The following is a 20,808-nucleotide window of genomic DNA, read 5'->3' as shown; positions in this document are numbered from 1 at the left end:
TGAAGCCAAGGCCGGAAAGCTGAGAGAAAATCTCATGAAGCATATAGGTCTCCACTGTGTACAAGACAGATGCCCTTTTAAGGTGGAGGCCAAGACAGGAATATGAGATAAACCGCTCCAAGTCACTCTGAATGTAAGGCAGATATTCTTCATAAGAAAATGGGCAAAAACATGAGTTAAAGAAAACCTGAGGTGCTACTGAAAAGAGAAGAAAATGTCCAAGCAATCCAAAGAGCTGGCAGCTAGGCTGAAAAGTAGAGAGCCCCAAGGTTCAGAAAGCTGACAGGGCAGAAGTATGTGATGAGAAAATGGACAAAAACTTTCCAAAACTGATAAAAGACATCAACTCACAAACCTGGAAGCTCAATGAACAGCAAGCAGGATAAATACAAAGAAACCCATACTTAAGCACATCATAAACTATTGAAAACTGGGGGGTGGGAAGGGTGGAAGAGCAACTCTTAAGAGCAACTATGGAAAAGAGAAAAAGTATATACTAGGGAAAAACAATAGAAACAATGGCTGATTTATCATTAGAAACAATGAAAGTCAGAAGACAACAGAACACCACCTTTCAAGTTCCAAAAGAAACTATCAACCCAGAATTCTACATCTAGGAAAACATACTTCAAAAATGATGAAATAAAAACATTTCAAAGAGACAAAAGGGAAAAGAACTTGTCTCCAACAGACTTTCACTACAAGAAATGCTAAAAGAAGTTGGTTACGGTGAAGGAAAATGACACCAAATGGAACCCCAGATCTGCAGAAAGGAACAAAATCCCCAGAAAGGGTAAATAATTGGAAAACACAAAAAGCCTTAAAAACAAAACAGAACACATGTTTAAATGTCTTTAAGAGACTATTGATTGTTTAGAGCAAAAATAATAATGTACTGTGGCGGTTATAGCACATGTAGAAGTAAAACATAAGAGTACTACTATCTAGTACCCAGATCCCATTTAAGTTTTTACAATTGTACCAATAATGTACTTGAGAGCTAAATAAACCCAGTTCAGAATCACATGTTACAATGACTACAATGGGCTAGAAGGGGGTAAACTGAATCATGCAATCGTAAGGTTTGCAGTGTTAGTGAAGTAGTTTATATTATTCAAAACAGACTGCGATAAATAATAAAAGGCTCATGGGTCATCTTTAAACACCTTCTCCCTTTTTGGTCATTATGTATACTTACTAACATGCCCATCAATGGGGAGTAAAGGGAAGGAAAAAGAAAACTAAGTAAATCAACAATTATAAGTAATGATTTATTTTGCCAAGCAGTTGTGTACTTTTACATCAATAATAATACAAACTAATACATTAACATTTAAATACCACAGATTCGGGACTTCCCTGGCGGTTGGGTGGTTAACACTCGGAGCTTCCACTGCAGGGGGCATGGGTTCAATCCCTGGCCTGGGAACTAAGATCCCAGGTGCCACACGGCATGGCCATAAATACATACACACATACGTACATACATACATATATACATACCACAGATTCACTGACACTTCCAAAGAAGATAGAAATTAACCATGTTACTCAAGATAAATACACATATTTTATTATTTTTTCCCAAATATTTTAATTGAAATAATTTTGAGGGGCTCTACTTTCTACTTAAAAAATATATAGTTTTTAAGAATTTAAGGACTTCCCTGGCAGTCCAGTGGTTAAGACTCCGCACTCCCAACGCAGGGGGAACCGGTTCGATCCCTGGTCAGGGACTAAGATTCCACATGCCACGTGGTGTGGCCAAAAATTAAAAAAAAAAAAAAAGAGAGGGAGAGAATTTTAAAAACTACATTATGGAGTACAGCTCAAAAGTTCTAAGTTGACAATATAAATAACATTATCTGGTACATATTTATCCTACATTATCAGCTTTTATAAAAGCAATTAATGAAAAACATTTGTATTATAAAGGAAGTCATAGCACTGAACATGAGAATTTTTTAATAGTTGAATTTTAAAAGAATAGAATAAACAATAGCAAGCTTAAGAACATAGTATGTGTGAAGCATACTACTCTTACACTAAATCCTCCTAACAACACTGCAAAATGGGTCCTAAGATCTTTAGAGAATTTAAATAATGCATTAAAAATCACATATCAGTGAGAGTCAGAATTTGAACCTCAGGTTTCAAAAGCAAAGCCCATGACCGTCTCTCAAATAATAATGTAATTTACTGACAAGTACACTACACATTCCCTCCCAACCCTTTAATAGTAGAGTATATTTCTTATAGACAGAACATTCTTCTGCATAACCAAAATATAGTCATCAAAGTCAGGAAATTAACACTGGCATAGCACTACTATCTAGTACTCAGATCCCATTTAAGTTTTTACAATTGTACCAATAATGTACTTGAGAGCTAAATAAACCCAGTTCAGAATCACATGTTACAATGACTACAATGCAATCTTTAATGTACTTTTTCCCTTTAGAAGTTTAAGGGAGTCAAACAAACATTTTATACAGTGCACAAAAATTTACTGAGCACTTGGCACGTGTCAAGCACTGTTTCCTGGTACAGTGGAGAATAAGACAGTTAAGGTTCTTCTGCTTCCAAACACTTTACATTCTAATGAGGAAAGACTAACAAGTAAACCTAACTTCAGATTTGGCCAAGTGCTATGACTGGGTGGCTTGGAAATGGCCATCTAAGGAACTGAAGCCTGAATAGTAAGACAGAACCAGTGTTGCTAAGAGATGGGAAAAGACTGTTCCAAACAGAGGAAAAAGCAAATACAACCTAGAGCAGGACATAACTTGGTATTTTGGAGGAAAAGAAAAGATGTGACAGCGTCCTGAGCAAAGGGAGCAGGGACTGATGGCAAACACATGAGGCAGGATTCTGAATTTTATAACTAAGAAAGCTACTGAAGGATTTTAAGCAGACAACTGGCATGGTTTCATCTCCATTTTTAAAAGATGATTCTGGTTACCGGGAGGAGAATGCACTGAAGAAGATGGTCAAGTGAAAGCAGAGACCAGTTAAAAGCTATTTCAGTAGGCCACATAAGATGATGGCGACTGAGATAGGCTGGTAGAAATGAAGATGTAAAACAGGAGACAAATCCAAATGATATTTTGGAGACCAAGAAAACTTGACGATGGATTAGATATGGTGGATAAAGGGAAAAACAGGTTTTAAGGATAACTCCTAGGTGACAATTACTGAGATGGGGAAGACTTGGAGAACAATATGGGAGAAAGAGGTCTATTTTGGACATATTAAGTCTATTTAGGTGAGAAGTCTAAACCAGAAACATACACTTGAGAATTATTCACATATAGATAGTATTTAAAAAACTAAATTGAATGAGACCTCCTATGGAAAGAATCAAGAGAAGGGGGGAAAAAAGTCCAGGACTAACCTCTGGGATATGCCAATACTTAGAGGCAGGAGAGGAGAGAGAAACCTGTACAAAAAAAAAGTATTACAAAGTGTGAGGTAGGAGGAAAACAGGAATATGCGTCCCATAAACTAAGAGAAGCGGGCAGAAAACTGTGGTCAATAATACTGAATGCTGCTGCAAGATCCTTTAAGATAAAATTGGTAAACGGATATCACTGGTAACCTTGACTAGAGTACTTTCAGTGGTGAGATGGTGATAGAAACCAGCCTGGAGTTGAAGAGCAAATGAAAGTGGAGAGAGCACACAAAGACAGTTCTTGAAAATCTGCTTGAAAGAGGATCAGAGAAATGAGGCAGTAGTAATGAGAAGAATGTGGAATCAGGAGAGGGTTTATAACAGACTTCTATTCTATATCTGCACTGTCCAATACAGAAGTCAATAGCTACACATGGCTACCAAGCGACTGAAATGTAGCTAGCATGACTAAGGAACTGAATTTTTTTAAATTAATTTTTGTTTAAATAGCCACATGTGGCTAGTGGCTATATCGGACAGCATAGCTCTAGAGCACATTTGTATACCAATAAAGATGGCCCAACAGAAAGGGCAAAATTCATGATGCAGGCAAGAAATGAGCCCTTAAGAAGTCAAGAGAAGGAATCTAGAGCACAAGTAGAGGAATGTACAAGGGATATAACATGAATGAAGCAAGGCATGAAGCCATGTAATCGGTGGGAACCAACACGACTTAAAATCAGAATATCCCTTAAGTTTGGTTGGAATCTTAAACATAAGACTAAATACAGAAGGCTATAAAAAGCTAAGCACAAGGGGAAGGGAAGGTAATTCAAATTTACTATCTATTAAGTGACAGGCACTTTCTAAAACGAACTACTTCTGTTACTCAGAACCAACACCTTGTTAAGTCTCATTTTACAAATAAGAACACTTTTGCTCCGAGAGGTAAATCAAGTTCACTGAAATCGCACATATAGTAAATGTCAAGATCTGGACACAGGCCACTCTGACTTACTCTAGGGTTAGAATCTTACCACTGCATAAGGTGGGAGGTAAAGAACCACTCAATGTTTCTATGCCTGGAAATAACATAACAAATGGCAGATCAATCTGGCAGCTTATCAACAAGTGGAAAAAAGACTGGAGGTACTAGGCCAGAGGCAAAACTGCCCCCTCAATGTTATCTGCAAGATAATTAAGGAACATTTACTTAACAGGTTATTTTTAATATTTTTAAATCCAAGTGAAAATATCTTTATTGAGACAAATGGGAAAATGCATATACTTGCAACTTTGAGTGTCTACATTACTGAACACAGGAGTATCAATCAGAAAATTGGCATTGTTTTATAATAACTACTAAAATAATATCTGGGCATATTAGAGAAGCAGGTAGTTAGAAACCTACCATCTCTCCAATTTGAAAATGAAGAGGGAAATTATTAAATTAAGCCTAATCGGTTATTTTTTTTTTAGGGGTGATAAAAATATTTTACATTTTAATGTTATATGAACTCTCAACTCGACACATTTGTCAAAACTTATCAAACTGTACATCTTAGGATCACACTCACCATGCCATAAATTCATACATATCATAGTTTTAAAATAAATTGCATATTTTTCATAAGTTATCAATTGCTTTTATAACATATCTATTTAATAAGTACCTAATACTTTTCTCAAGAATCAAGGAGAAAGATTAAATTTTTTTCCTTCAAAAAAACTTGTTAGAAAAAAATTATACGTTAAAAGCCTAATCAGTTATTAAATTACAGCTTAGACTATTTTAAATTTAGTGTGGGCAAAGATCATCTAAATCTGTGCTGTCCAATATGGTAGCCACTAACTTCATGCAGCTATTTAAGTATAAATTAATTAAAATTACATATAATTAAATATTCAGTTCCTCAGGTGCACTAGCCACCTGTCAAATGCTCAACAGTCACATGTGGCTAGTGGTTATCTCATTGGACAGCACAGAATAAAACATTTCTATCATCACAGAAAGTTCTATTGGACAGTCATTAGATCCTCAATCTTCCTTTTGACTTTTTTTCAGGTGGGCCAATGGAAAGAACAACTCAGAAGACCTGAGTTTTCCACATCAGTCACTAACCAGCTGAGCAACTTATGTATGGTCACTTAGCAGTGCTTCCAGAAATGAATGTGCATTTGAATCACCTGAGAATCTAGTTAAACTGCAGGTTCTAACACAGTAAGTCTTGAGATGGGGTCGAGATTCTGCACTTCCAACAAATTCCCAGGTGCTGCTAATACTGCTTGTCCAGAAATCACCCTGTGAGTAACAAGGTCTTAGATTTCTCTGGGCCTCAGTTTCTTTAGCTGTCAAATGATGTACCTGGGGGAAGATAATACCCATGACCCCTCCGTAAAAACTAACATTTTATAGTTTTATGGTGGTATAGAATTAAATGCACACAGATTTCTCATACTCTTGAAGAGGCAGTCTCTTCCCTGAAGTAAACGCTAGGTTTCTAACAAACAATTTTTGTGACACCATCTTTCCCCCATAAAAAATTATCAAATTTAAATGAATATCAATGGGAAAATGTGATTTGCTACAGACAATCTCGGTACCACTTTTCAGAAATGGATTTAAAAGGCTGACATGTATATAAGACAAACCTTTCTAAATGCATCACCTCCACATAACAAGCAACTCCGAAGAAAAAAAAGTAACTGCAATTACATTACTGTTTTTATCAAGTCTCAGTCAGGGTTCTGAGCAATAAAACCGACCAAAATCCCCATACCCCTAGAAGGCAGTGGAGTAATGTAACAGCCCACAAAACAGGCTGAAGGAGCTGACAGTGGGAAGCCAACAATGCTACAAAGAATTTACTTTCGAGGCATCTTCTTTTTTAACACGGGCCATAGAGTAGGCAATGCAAACAAGGAACTGGATAGCAGTGGTGAGGCTCATAGTTTCATAAGGCAATACCTCATAGAAAGGAGATAGGCTAACACACCCAGTTTGTTTATAAATTCTGAATGAAGCATGACAGGTAATTACCTATATTCTCAAAACACACACACACTGGAAATACATGTTCAACCTCTAAATGACAGGCTGCTTTGAAAATCTATAATACTTTAAAATTTGTATTTTTAGATTTCCTTTAGTAGGAAATACAGTTTAAAGTTTGAATTAAACTTTACTAAAGTTCCCCTATATAAATCATACAACGTTCTTCCAAAATCTCTCCAAAGATTTGATTCTCATTAATACACTTTACTGCCCACAAAACCCTTCAAATAAATCACTGAGAAGATAAATCATATATACAAAGAAAAACTTGGGAGTGGGGAGTTTTTTCTCACTTTTAAAACAAACTGCTATCTCAATCTTTTTTTTCCCCTCAATCTTACTTTAAGCCAACCTGCTAAACAATGGCTTTCTACAATAGTCAAAATATTTTATCACCAAATTTCAATGTAAGTCCTAAATTTGGAGCTGTACATTCAGCTTATCTTAGAAAAAGACTGATGAAAAAATAGTGCTTATAACAATACCTATTCTAAGTTGTCTTTATTAAAACAGCAAATTCACGTAGATCAGAAGAAAGCACTAAATATAATTCCATCAGAGTGAAATGTTCATATTAAGAGCTTTACTGCTGTGCTTTTACAACATTTATTTAAACTATAATAATTTCTAGATATTATAAACATAACTTTTACATTACCAATGAAAACAAAAGGTTAATTTCTATCCACACCATAAAAGTATTATCTGTCCTTTGTAAATAATCCATAAGAAATCTCTCTCAATAATAACCAAAGAACTGTTAGTATCAAATATTTAATTGCAGCAACTGACCAGCAATTAATTTTACCTTTCCTCTCAACAAATATTACAAAATTCCACCTGCAGGATATATGATAATCCTTTTAAAACGCAATTTAAGAAGCCATTACATTTTTACAGAAACTGTGGCTCCTCTATGAGAGAGACAATTATAATGTGTACAGGAGCATTTTAGCCTATCATTTAAAAAAATACAGTGTGTAAAAAAAAGGCCACGTAGCAGTCCGTGGGCAGGATGAGTCATCACCCAACTCAAAACTTGCAGCACTTCTAAGCTTCCTCCTACTCGACCCCATCCCCTTCAGCAATGTACCCTGAGTCAGCAAACCTTACTATTTTGTCAGTTATGAATTCTCACGATGCTTAAATGAACTTATGCAAAATGCTGCAACACTTTTAGTACTAACATTTGTCATTAGAACATGTGCTTTTCCTATTGCAAAATTAACTGATCTTCAATCTTTTCTGGATTCTTTCTTAATCACAGAAAGTAGCAAACACTTTTAATCCTCTTTTGCAAATAACTGAACTGCAAAATATGGTGATATATAATGGTTTTTCTAAATAATTCTTCATTTCCCAGAGTTTTTTTTCTGAACAGTAATACCTAGGTGATTAAAACGTATCCTCCTCAAATCTGGCATATTTCCTAGATGACTGCAATTACTGAAATTAGGACACCAATAAGCAATTTTACCAAGTTTCACAAGGCAATTCTTATTAAGTAACACATATATATAAAAGGACTCCACGTTCCTTGGCACATAGCAAGCCCTTTGTAAACATGTTTGAACAACTACCCGTTAAAGAAGTGTAAAGTCTCCGCCACCCAATTAGAAATTATATTTCAAACATAAATATCTGACACTGCTAAGAAGAAACTCTAGAGGCAGTTCCTTTTCAGGGCCCAGTCCTGTTTGGTCCCTTCATTCTTCTAGCTCAGACTACTCATTCTTCTAGTCAGACCATCTCAGTTTCCCAACGTTAGAGAGAATGTGTCCAATCAGAACTTTAAAAAATGACACGGCTAGACAAATCAAACAATCAGAAAACTACTCTGAAGCTGTTTTCGCTCCATTTTGTCCCCTGTTAATTTTTGTTTCCCTTGACAAACCATCTTGTACCTGTAAAAAAGTTAACACTCAGACTGACTTTGGGGAGCATTTTTAGCATTGAAGGAAAGAAAGAACATGAATTTTGCTGCAAATGCAGTAGACTTCTAATTCCACCTCACCAGTTTCCCTTTACTGGACCTTTTCCAATGAGCGAGCAAAGGAAAAAATAAAACAGGAAAGGAATCAAAAATATCCTGCTTCGGGGCGCTTCCACATAACACCTGAACCCGTCTTACTAAGCCAAGGAACAAAAGGTGGCCAAAACGCCCTTACTTTTCAACGCACCTCACCAAGTCAGGGAAAAATGCACAGCGGAGCGAGGAGGCCCCTTTTCAGTGAACTGACAAAACAAGTTTTCATTTGGGGACCTTCATGGACTACCACCGCTCCACGTCCCGAACGCAGCTCAGGCAAGGCTGTAGTAGAGGAGGAGGAAATTAGGAATTCCGATTCAGACGACTTTTCCTGTACCTCCTTTACGGCCACACTCAACTCGGGCAGAGGACTACAGGGCTCTGAGCCGAGCCGGGTGAGCGGCGCGCTACGCAATTTGCCGAGTGTACTGGAGACTTTGCCCGGCCGGAGTCAGCTGAGGCCGAGTCACCCGAGTGGGATGGGGGAGGAGACGCGGGAGCGTTTCGAAAGGCAGCGTGCCAGGAAGGCGAGACTCCGCGCCACCTCACGCTCCCGGGGCGGGCCGCCCCTCCCGGCCGCCGCCCCGGGCCCGCCGGCGGAGCTGGGCCGGGCTTCGAACCCGCGGACCCGGGCGCGGGCGGCGGTGCGGCAGCCGGAAAGCGGGGCCCTGAGGCGGGCAGCCGCGGCCGGGCCCGGAACCGCGGCCGGCGAGGGGCGTGCCGGGTGGGAGGGGCGCGCCGGTCGCTCTGCCGGCCCCACGCGGGGACCCCGGCCCGCCGCCCGCCGGCCCGCGAGGGGCCGCGCCGGCCAGGCCCGAGCTAGGGAGCCGGCGGGCGGGCCGGGGGCGGGCGGGAGACGGAACAAAAGCGCCTTTGTTGAGCGGCTGCAGCCGGAGGGTCACACACAATGGAGGGAGCCGGCTCCGCCGCCGCCGCCGGGCCCGCCGCGGCGCCCTCCCGAGCAGCCCCGCCGGCGCGCCCTGCACACGTACACACACATACTCACGGGACTTCTCCGACTCATCGAGGGAGTGCGGGGCCCACGGACAGCCCCCAGTGTCGGCTCAGGTCTCCGGCTGTGCTGGCGGCAGCAGCGTCTCCGAGGCTCTCGCTTTGCCGCAGTCGCCGCCATGTAACCCCGACCCGCGAGAGAGGGCGAGGAAGAGGGGGCGGGTTTTCCCGGAGCCACGCCCCCTCACGTCACAGGCTCACTCCACGGGTTCCCCCGCCCCTGCCCCAGTCCAGCCCCGCGCGCCGGCAGGCGCCGGAATTTCCAACATCCGTGCCTGGGCTCTGCGCGGCGCAGGGGCTGCAGGCGAGGCACGCGGGCTCGTCAGGCGTCTCGCGTGGGGTGGGGTGGGGTGGGCTGGACTGGGCCAGGCCGGGCTGCTGGCGCGGAGGTAAACAGACGGGCCGTCTTCGCTCTACGTGCCCCAGCATTAGAGGGCGAAGTGACCAAACTCTTTGTGAGTGTTTACTGCGCACCTACTACGTGCAAGGTACTGGACAACCTAGAGGAATAGGCCTTTGTCCCCGCCTCCGAGGAACTAGGAGGCTGGACCTGAAGATACATGGGCTAGAAAGCAGCAGCCATCGAACAAGACAAACGCGTTAAAGGTCAAGTGCTAAGGAAGGCTTCTAAATGAGGTTGCCACTGGTGACCTTTCAGCTAAATGAGAAGGAGCCCCTGAAACCAGAGGAGGTGAGGGGATGGCTGTGCCTGCGGAGGGAACAGAATGAGCAAAGACAGGGAAGAGGAGAGCACCTGGCTTGTTGCAGGAACTGGGACTAGGCCAGTTTGAGGGAAGTGTAGAATTTGAGCAGGAATGTACTGTGAGATAAGTGGGAAACCTAGATTGGTGCCTTCTTGGGCCCACTTGGACGAAAAGCAAGCTTATTTTATCCATCATGGCTTACTGAATCCAAGAAGCCTTCTAGTGTTTATGTGAATTGTATGTAGGTATTTATGAAATTAGAGACGCAGGTCAACATATTTTTTCAATGACTTATTCACCATTCCTGATGAGAACCAAACGTTTGGCAGCCCTTTATCCATTATTATGTGCATCCTCAAGCTTCAAGCACGAGGCAAAGACCACTTCAAAGGTAACAGAGTGGCTTGAAATTAAGTGGTTGGGATGGAGTTTGAATGTTTTATATTTTTTATATTTAAAACAATACCATCTGAATACCAGGTGTGGAGGGCACAGTGAGTAGATAAAACCAAGAGAAAGGGGAAGGTTGACCTAACCACAGGATTTCTTATTTCTGGCTGCAGCCTTTCTGCAACAAGAGCTCCTTCCCTGTGACCATTGTACATCCCTGCTGCCCCTGCTCTAGGCTCCCCTGAGATTCCTAAGACACCTTTCCTCCCCCATCCATCAATGTTTGATCACTAGGAGGAGGGGGTAGAGGATAAGAACTGTGCCTTCCCTCAAGGAGGTTATAATGTGTCAGCTCCTAACTTCCGTCAGAGACCACCAAAATAACCTGTTGATCGAGCAAAGCCAAATGTATTCCTTACAGGAGGTAAGCGAAACCACTGTGTTGACAGTCTTAATAGCATCTCAAAGAGGGAGGTCAAGAGTGGGATGGTTTCAGAGGGTCAGGATTAATTTAAGACAGGTCTTTCAATGAAAGCATGATTGAGATGGGACTAAATTTGTTATGTAATCTTTTAGGATTAGTAGACACAGGGAGGGGGAGAGTTTTGAAGCAAACCTAGAAAAGTCAACAATGGTTTGATAAACCCAAGAGTAATTTCGTTGAGGAGGGACTGTTTACCCTGATGAAGGCTAGGTCGGTTGTAGTCTGTTGTTGAGTTAAATGGACTTTGAGGAAGTTCTTGAAACTGCAATAAAGTTACTTGCAACTTCATTTTTTCGGGCAAGAATTTCTTGGAATTGAAGTCATGTTTATGCAGGTGTTAGGATTGTAAAGTCATGTTGAGGTAGTCGGTTTTCGTTCTTAATCCTATTGTGCGGCTGTAAATAGTCTAAGTTCTCAGTAGTTTTTCAAACTGCCATACACAGTGAAATCATTTTGGTGGATTATGGTCTGCATTTTTTTCTTAATGAAATAGAGAAAAAAAAACCCAAACTAGAGACCATAGCCTATAACAAAGGGTAAACACTGTTTTGTGAAACTTTTGTTTTGGTTATGTATCATATTCAAACAAATCTAAAATGTCATCAATTATGACAGACCATTATTTTATGTACTATGAAGAAAGCAAAAACTATCAAAATAATGGTACCCTATTGCTACATCCTGATCTCAGAGATATTAAAGTGGAGGAAGTACTTCTTAAAATTGTTGAACTATAAGGTATCTATAAATGTGCCAGTTGGATTACAATGGCACTATTTATTGCTCATTATTGCTATGAGCTATGTTATTGTTAAAAAGAGTTTGAAAGCCACCGTTGTAGTGGAAGAATGAAGGAAAGGAACAGGTAAAGTACACCATAAGGCAGCTTGAGATTAGTGCGTCCTGAGCAGAGATGCAAATTACCTGCTCTTGTTGGAAGGAACAATTGATGAAGGACTGGAAACATCAGGAAAGTTCCAACAAGAAGACAGAGTATTTGAGCCGGGCTTGATTCCATCAGGAAGTATGAGGAAAAAAGAAATTTCAGGATGAGAGGGCAGAGTGTACAAAGATATGAATGTGCTGGGCACACTTTGGTAAAAAGTCTGACAGGCCTGGGGGAATGAAGGCAAGTTAGCACCAGTTGAGAAGGCCTTATTTGGATGCCAGAACTTTTGGATTTATGCTAAAGGCAGAAGGAGAGGAATTTAGATGATTCAACTAGTATTTTAGAATGATAATTCTTCTATGAATGGGAAGGGTAGATTAGATGAGCAAGAGGTTGGCAACAGGAAGAGGGCAGGAGGATCATTGTTGTTTTCTGCTCTGTATCCAGTCTGCTTTACACTGGTAACAATACTCTAATGTCCTTTAAGGAGCCCTTTCCTGTATAAGTCAGAATTCTTTTTGTTACGGTGACAGAAAACCCAATCCAATCTCTGGTTTAAGCATGAGAGAAAGAGAGAGAATGTGTCTCTATTGGGCACAGAAAGGGGATGACAATGCAAGTGATATTCTTGGAGCCAGATCAACTGGACTCCATGAGGGGAAAGTCTTGGGTTACCCAGTTGCTCCCATTTTGCCTATTTGAGTTTAAATTCCCTCATTAGACAACTTGTTTTATCTTTTACCATTCTGATGACCATCTTCCCATGAAAATAAACTGTCAATATCTTGATTTTCAAGATGAAGGGAAAAGCGGATTTTAGAAATAAGACCACTAAGCTTGATGCCAATTCCTGGAAATTTTCTAATGTAAATCATTGAACACGATGTGTTAGGGAAAATGTAACAGTTAATAGGAGTCGTCATGGATTCTTGTCAAGTAAATCATGACAAAGAAATACCACTTCCTTTCTTGATAGGATTATTACATTACTAAACAAAGATGTTGGTCATTTCAAAAAGTCAAGACACTTTTGTGGATAAGATTGAGAAATATGGGTTTAGATAATTGCAGAGAATTGATTCAAAGAGTGCTAATTATTGGAGTGACATTAATCTTGAGGCCTCAAGTTCTCAAGAAGAGCAATGCAGATTTGTCCTCCTTTGTCCAGACCTGAGCAATATTTTTATCAATGTTTTGAGTTAAGATATCAAATTTGAGGAAGATATAGAACTCAGATCAGAATATGATGACAGAATAGTTATTCAATATCATGATTTTTCTTTTAAAGAAGATGACATTTGGCTGCAATAAATATAAAGTATAGTATCTTTGTTCAGAAAAATCATTTGAAAGGGGCCAGGATTTGGGGAACAGCTTGACCTGATGATGTAACTATAAGTTACAGATATTCATGCAGTGTGAGCTGTCACCAAACAACTAACAAAATGTAGACTGTGTTAATGCAAAACAGTGTTCAAGTCACAGGGACACCAGACCTATGCTATTCAGCTCAGGATTTCTGAACTCATGTGTTCAAATATAGATACCACATAAAAAGAGCTACCTTGCATAACAAATCAGAATTCATTAGGAAGAGACATCTAGGAAGAGTGTGGAAACCATTTTTTCTCTGAAGAAAAGATGAGGGAATTGGGTCTGCTTAACCTGCAGAAAAGCAATTTGCTAAAGGGTTGTTATGCAGAGAAGAGAGTAGATTTATTCCATGTTGTACTGGAGTTCAAATCTAAGACCACCAGGAGGGCTATTACAGAGAGAAAGATTTTGACTCAGTGTAAGAAAGGACAGTTTTGGATATTGGAACTGAGCTACAGTGGACAGGACCTCCTGGTGAAGTGAGCGCTACATCACTGGAAGCATTCAGTCAGAAAACAATGGCCACCTGTCAGGGATGCTATAAGAGAAATTGCTGGGGGGAGGAGGAACCTGCAAAGAGGTGATACCATCCAAGGTCTTCTCTAACTATTGATAGAAGCTTCTATGTGTCGATGTTTATACTCTTAATTTAAAATGATTGCTTTCCTAGACATGGTTTCTAAAAGAACACATTGTAATTTGATTTGTAAACAAAAGAACTTTCCACTGAAGAAATTGGTTGCCAAGTACAGTTAATTCTTGTTGTTTGTGGTAGTTATGTTCTGTAAGGTCACTTTGAACACTGAATTAGTAACTGCTGAACCATTGCTTCTAAGGGAAATACAGGATTAGTTTCCTGCAAATCTCTGGTCATGTTTTCACCAACCAGTCAATACATAACCTTGTTTTATGTGTGTTTCTATTTAAAGACATTTAATATATGTTGTTGATTCATTAACATTGAACTCTGACCAATAGCACTGTAACTCATGCTGAATGAAGCTTATCTAACACATATTTTCTCCAAAAGGCATATCACAGCTTTCTTACATTTATAGCCAGCACATCAGTACTATGCTTGGGGACCATTTTAAACAGCTAAATCACCAACAAAAAAGCAAAAAATGCAAAAAACATGGTGCTAACTAGACCACAGAAAGGACTTTTGTTTATAATGTGAGAGTTGAAACAAGAAGGCAGAGTGTTGCCTCGTTCAACCTCAATGGGAATATACACACAGGGTAACAATTTTTTCACCACTCTGCATGTCAGAAATGCTGTGAGTATTGATTTAGGGGTTACAAATAAATTTTAGCAAGTAGGCAAATTCGCAAGCAATCTGCGAATAATGAGGATTGACTGTAGTTAAAGATTATGAAGAGAATGTTTTCAGCCAAGATCCATTGAAGCTGTATGTAAAGTTCAATGAGAGGCAGATCACATGAAGGTTTTTTGAAGCGAGAGACACCTGTAAATGAAGATCAAGGGTCCTACATTTAACGTGATGGGGCAGCAAAGAGCTTACTCCTTGGGAGAATGGTAATAGCATTTATCAAGTAACCTGTTTCAGGTAAACACTTTGTAAACATTATTTCATTCTCTTAGGCTATGGTAAATAGGATTTCGTAGGAAAGCTGCAATCAACTACTCAAATTTTTTAGACAAAACCTGGCTTTCCTTGTAACAAAATCTCTGAAACAATCTGTACACGTACTTTTTATTTATTTATTTAATTTATTTTTGGCTGCGTGGGTCTTCGTTGCTGCGCACGAGCTTTCTCTAGTTGCGGCGAGCAGGGGCAACTGTTCATTGCGGCACATGTGCTTCTCATTGCCGTGGCTTCTATTGTTGCGGAGCACGGGCTCTAGGCGCGTGGGCTCTAGAGCGCAGGCTCAGTAGTTGTGGCGCACAGGCTTAGTTGCTCCGAGGCATGTGGGGTCTTCCCGGACAGGATCTTCCCGTGTCTCCTGCATTGGCAGGCGGATTCTTAACCACCTCGCCACCAGGGAAGTCCCTACACTTACTTTTTGAATAATGGTTATATAACTAAATACATAAATGTACTGGGAAATACCTATTGGGGTAATTTTACAAAAACAGCAAGTAATCAAAGGATCCTCCCTGTAATTTATCTGCCTTGAAAGTCAGTATTTTGTGGAAGTCGGATAAATTTGTAGAAATGGTAGAATTAAACGACTAATACAATAGTTGTAGCTCCCGCCTGCCACACACACACCCCCACACGCACACTTTTTAAGAGGAGCAGAGAGATGGTGACACTCTTGGCTTTAGGGAAATATGGTCCAAAGGCTTTCTTATTTACACTTTGTCCATCCTCCTCCTATCTTGAGAGCCCCATTAGCGTGAGAACAGATGCTCCTGAGTCCTGGAGATAGTCCATAATTTTGAAACTTGAACTCTTGAGACCACAGTCTTCTATAAACATCCTAGGTTTTTGAGAACAACCTGGGCCTCCAGCACATGACCAATGCAAATAAAAGATCAGACAAGGTGTTCCTCAGCCCATCCACAGAGTGATAAATATTTTGAGTTGTGGGGGCAAAGCAGCTTTCAGTACACAAGGTCATTTTTCTCCTTTTTGTACTCCAAAATAGTCAAGCTATCTGTCATTTGGGGAAGAAGGTAATCACTATCTGTAACTCTAAGTAAACATGCTGAAGGTGTGTTTACATTGGTTATTCTGAGTGCTCAGGTTATCAACCAGTATATAATATGGTGCAGTAGGTCTACCTTCCACAATATGATCTCCTTCTGTGTGACATATTTTGCCAGCTGGCAGTTACCACCACTGGAAGAACCTTCCCTGAAGATGTCATCCCTAGAGACCAGTACCCACCTCGAGTCTTTTGTTTGTTTGTTTGTTTGTTTATTTATGGCTGCACTGGGTCTTAGTTGCTGCGAGCAGGCTATTCATTGTGGTGCACGGGCTTCTCATTGCGGTGACTTCTCTTGTTGCAGGGCACAGGCTCTAGGCACACGGGCTTCAGTAGTTTCAGCACATGGGCTCAGTAGTTGTGGCTCGTGGGCTCTAGAGAGCAGGCTCCGTAGTTGTAGTGCACGGGCTTAGTTGCTCCACGGCATATGGGATCTTCCCAGACCAGGGATCGAACCCGTGCCCCCTGCATTGGCAGGCGGATTCTTAACCACTGCGCCACCAGGGAAGTCCCACCTCTGGAGTCTTGACTGAAGCCTTCACTGTTTCTAGCAATACCCTAGGAGTGGTGTTCTCAAAGGAAAATGGCCAGGCCCTCTGGAGGCTTAAGATCCATCTGCCCATCCTGGGTAGCTCTATCCCTGTGAATTCCTACCCCAGGCTACCACAGACTTCCCCCACCTTTGGCCTCCACCCCACCCCATATCCAGGGCATTATGCAGGATCACACGCTCAGAAAGACCCCATGCTTGGTTTTATACTCTCCTATTGCCATCTTGAAATTCCTAATAAGTTTATCTTTGAACTCATGTTTTGTAGTGCATTTGGATGGGACAATAGAGTTTGCATGTGAACAGAAGAGAGGCGCAATGGGTGATCACTGTTCCTTGCCACCCCATTCACATATAGCTTTCTTAGGGCCCGATAAGCACAGAATTCTGGTGGACCCACAAGGCATTGGAGTTCAGTGAAACAAAGCAAGTGAGTATAAGGTGTGTTACATCTACAACTGAGTAACTGGGGGTGCTGATAGCTCTGAGAGGCCATGCTTTCCATTGGAACCAGAACTTGCTTCAAACGCAGAAAGAAGGCAATGGCGTTCTAGGAAGCAGAAAAGATCAAGGAACCCTGTCGTATCCTTTCTTGCGTTACTTCCCCATATTAGCCAACAGCCTAGGCCAAAACATTTCTTTTGTCCTTTCAGCCCTTACTTACTCCTCAATAAGTCAAAGGTAGAGAGTGTTGCTCCAATGTGTGTATCAAGAAATGAAATAATAATGGTTAAGTTCGTTTTCTGCAGTGTTTTCCACTGCTCTGGTGAGAACAAAATATATATGCATGTAGGAGCTGCAACATAGAAATTGTGTCATTTTGGTGATTTCACATAGGAGTTAAATACTCATATTTGTATTTCAAACTATATTTGCATCTTACAATATAAAAATTAATTATAAAAGTCATGCTGACAACTTAAATTTTTAATTTTTCCTTACTTAGAATATTAGTTATGATTATTGACTGTCTAAATTAAACACCGTAAGTCAAGAGAGAGAGACCAGAAGAAAGGGAAAAGGCTTTATATTTTGGTACCTTTAGCTCCATCCATTTTTTTTCTACTTTTTGAATACGAGGCCCCAGAAATTATGTAGCCAGCTTTGAACCCCCCACCCCCCCCCCAAAAGAATCCCAACAGCCCTGCTCCGGAGACGGTGGATCAGGGAAAGACTCCACACCTGCCCCCACTCTCTTCACTGACAGGGTTAGGGCAGGAGAGGTGAGAGAGTATCTCTGCCCCGTGGATCAGGCATCCAAGGCTGCTGCAGTGCCCAGCTGCCCGCAGGCAGGAGCTGCATTTCCTGTAGTAAACACACTGGCTTCTGCTCATGGAGGTAGGAAGTGGGGGAGGAAGGAAGTCCTTATTCTGCTGCTGGGGCACATTTTCCCATGGAAACAATGCTGTAGGTCACAGTTCTCATCCTCTCATAGTCGAGCTGCTTGTGGGCTAAATGGGCTTCTAACAGTTGGCCTGAGGACCCAGCCAGTATTTGTCACATTGTTTCTCTGGGGAAAATGCATTTTCAGTTTCAAACAACTAAGTTAGAAGTCAACTTTTGGGGACATAACTCAGTCATACAGGGACTATCTTTATTTTCCTAGCTCAGAAGAAATGCTGAGAACACAGAGAAGGATGGTGTCTGTAAGACCCAGATAAACAACTCAACATGAATGAGAAGGTTATTAATAGTAATAACTTCACTTTATCCTCTGGGTGGTATGAAGAGTCCAGTCCTAAAGATTTGCAGCTTGAAGAACTTGATTGCAGGTTCACCATGGTTGATTGGTCTCTAGCAACCAACACATACCAACCAAACCCAAGAGACTGCACTATAAACCAGATGCCAATTCATAAAGAACACAAGAAAAGCTGTGCTGAGTTGGACAAAAGATTCATCTGGTGTGGTATTCTCTGACAATGACTGTGAATGCTATGTGTTACTCACTGTAAACTCTAGTGTGGGGCATAGTATCTGAATATAGTGTCCTCCCAATAAAATGTTTGTTGAAAATGAAGTGTTTTTGAATATTATAATTGCCCTCTATGACATAAACTTCAGAAAGGTAAATAAGAATTTCCTCCAAATATCCACTTATTTACTCCTATTTTTAAAGCAACTTTCTTCTTAGGGAATCTGATTATTTTAGTTGCTCTTTTGTCTGACCTGGTATACTGACTAGGCTCTTTTTTAAGGTTTTGGGGCAGAATTAGATGCTTGACCAGAGGTATAGCTTCATTACCATTTTGTCGAATATAGGACAAAACAGTGCTTTCAGTTTTGTTTTCCATGTTTTTAGCAAGGAGGCTAAGAACTTGGAAATTATTGCTACATGACTTTAGGAAACAGTCAACAATAACTCACGGTTCTCTTTCTTGAAATAAAACATAGCTCCAAGCTCATCTTCTTTCAAGTGTCCTTCAGACTAACAACCTAAATGCATTATTCAAAATCAGTACAGAGTGAAACTCATTTGCCATACTTCTGTCCACTCACATAGCCTTGTTTATTTATCTTTACTTCAATTTAGATTGATCTGCTTGGTGTTTACTACTCTGGAGAGCTTAAGGACACCTCAGCCTAGTGACTGTTCTTATATGAGCCCACTTTCAAACAGTCTATGAAAGTTTTAAGTAAGTCCCCTAGCAGTAATCCTTGAGGACTCCACTCTGAAATCAGAAAAATCCATCTGGTATCCGGGCACCAACAGTAGTCAGCAGACCTGCGTACTGGCACCAGTTCTGCCACAGGCAAGTCATTTAATCTTATCATAAAAATGCCTCTCCTCCCTTGCAGGTTTGTTCCAAGGATTTCATGAGATAATGTGTGTGAAAGCACTCTGAAAATGTTAAACGACTGTATAAATAAGTGGTGCTATTAATATCTCCACCCAGAAGCTTGCCTGTTTAAACCACGGTTTCCTGAAGTTAAGGCAGCTCTCTCTTTCATTCAGTTCATTCCACAGATATTCTTTAAGTGCCTACTTTACCCAACATAGAACTTTGTCCCCATTTTCTGAGTAACTTAGTTAGGTAGGGCTTTTCTTCAACGTTTAGTATGTAAATTGGTAAACACTTTTTAAAAAATGCAGCTTTCACTGTTTGTATGCTTATTTATCCCTCAAAGAATTGAGGTCAAATAGTGAAACATGAGACATGCCATAGCATGCTGCAAAGGTAGAAGGCCAGAAGAGTCTCTGCCTGCATCTCCCACAGAAAACAGGAGTGTCTTCTGTGCAGCCCAGGAGAGACGAAGGGAAAGTTCAGACAGGGTACAGCTGATGGCACAGTGAGAAGGGGAGGAGGAGGAACTGTATATAACTTCTCAGATCCCAACAATCAGTATTATAAGAAATAGATTTACTTACATGAAAGCAGCTTACGGAAATCTCCTTTAGCTGGTGGCCCATTCAGCAAAGAAAAATTTCTTCCAGTTTTAGAAGCTTCTGAAGGTTTATAAATACTGTTTCCAAAGGAAAAATAAAAGGCAAGTGATTCTTGGGGAAGAGGAAAAAAGATTTTTAAAAATGATTTAGCTGTACAGCAGGTTATGAAGGAGGGAAAAGGAAGAGATTAAAATGATTCTTTCCCTCCTCCCTCTGTGACTCAGAGATTAATTTTAAAAATAATCTTCATCCCAGTATGGGAAGCTGAGCAAAGACTCAACATCTTCACATTCCAAGTTCCATGATGGCCTTGGAGAGGAAAGGAACAAAAGGAAGAGGGAGCTAGGAAACAGTAACTATTAAAGATAATCTGGAAAAGACTTTACCTACTCAGAAGAGGTGAGATGAAATTAAAGGCAGGTCTAGCTGTGATGAAATAGGCATTTTCTGTTATCGCCCTATTCTGAAGTGTGTTGTATCAGCAAGGATGAAGCCTCAACTTGCCTTTTCATTCTTACCTCCCACTAACTCTTCTGGTGATCCATATTTTACTCATTCAAATGAATTTTCATCTTTCAACACCATTCCTCTTTCTTTGTATCAGCAACAGAAGGCTTTCTTCTAGGTGTTTCCTAAGTCACAATTTATGTAAGCATGTTCATTCTTTTAAAGTTTTTTTTTAATTTTGAAAGTATTAAAACTTACAGAAAAGTTGCACACATAGCATAATGAACTTTTTTTTAACTGACTAATTTGAGAGTAAGTTGCTGGCATGACACCTGTGGTGGACATTGAGATGCATTGACCAGATACCCTTCAAGGAAGGACTTGTTGCTCAGCTGTGGGGTCAACAAGCATCTGTCTACTG

The 20,808-nt window shown here is 40.6% G+C and overlaps 1 protein-coding gene across 5 annotated transcripts in view; it reads right to left on the bottom strand.

Annotated features, from left to right (window-relative positions):
- Positions 1–20,028, bottom strand: part of MAPK6 (mitogen-activated protein kinase 6) — a 44,615-nt gene extending 24,587 nt beyond the window's left edge. Inside the window, exons 1-2 of one of the 5 annotated variants that reach the window (XM_082446314.1) lie at positions 9,482–9,648; positions 3,395–3,439 (exon numbers count right to left, since the gene is read on the bottom strand). The gene's annotated coding sequence lies outside the window, so the exon portion shown is untranslated. Of the gene's footprint in view, positions 1–3,394; positions 3,440–8,614; positions 8,764–9,481; positions 9,649–19,922 lie in introns of those variants that run through there. The other 4 variants (XM_082446316.1, XM_082446312.1, XM_082446313.1 and 1 more) reach the window with 4 other exon arrangements.
- Positions 20,029–20,808: the final 780 nt, after the last annotated feature.

The sequence above is a fragment of the Balaenoptera physalus genome (assembly GCF_965194825.1).
Source record: "Balaenoptera physalus genome assembly, chromosome: 2".
NCBI classification, from domain to species: Eukaryota; Metazoa; Chordata; class Mammalia; order Artiodactyla; family Balaenopteridae; genus Balaenoptera; species Balaenoptera physalus.
This window is presented reverse-complemented; position numbering and strand designations above follow the sequence as displayed.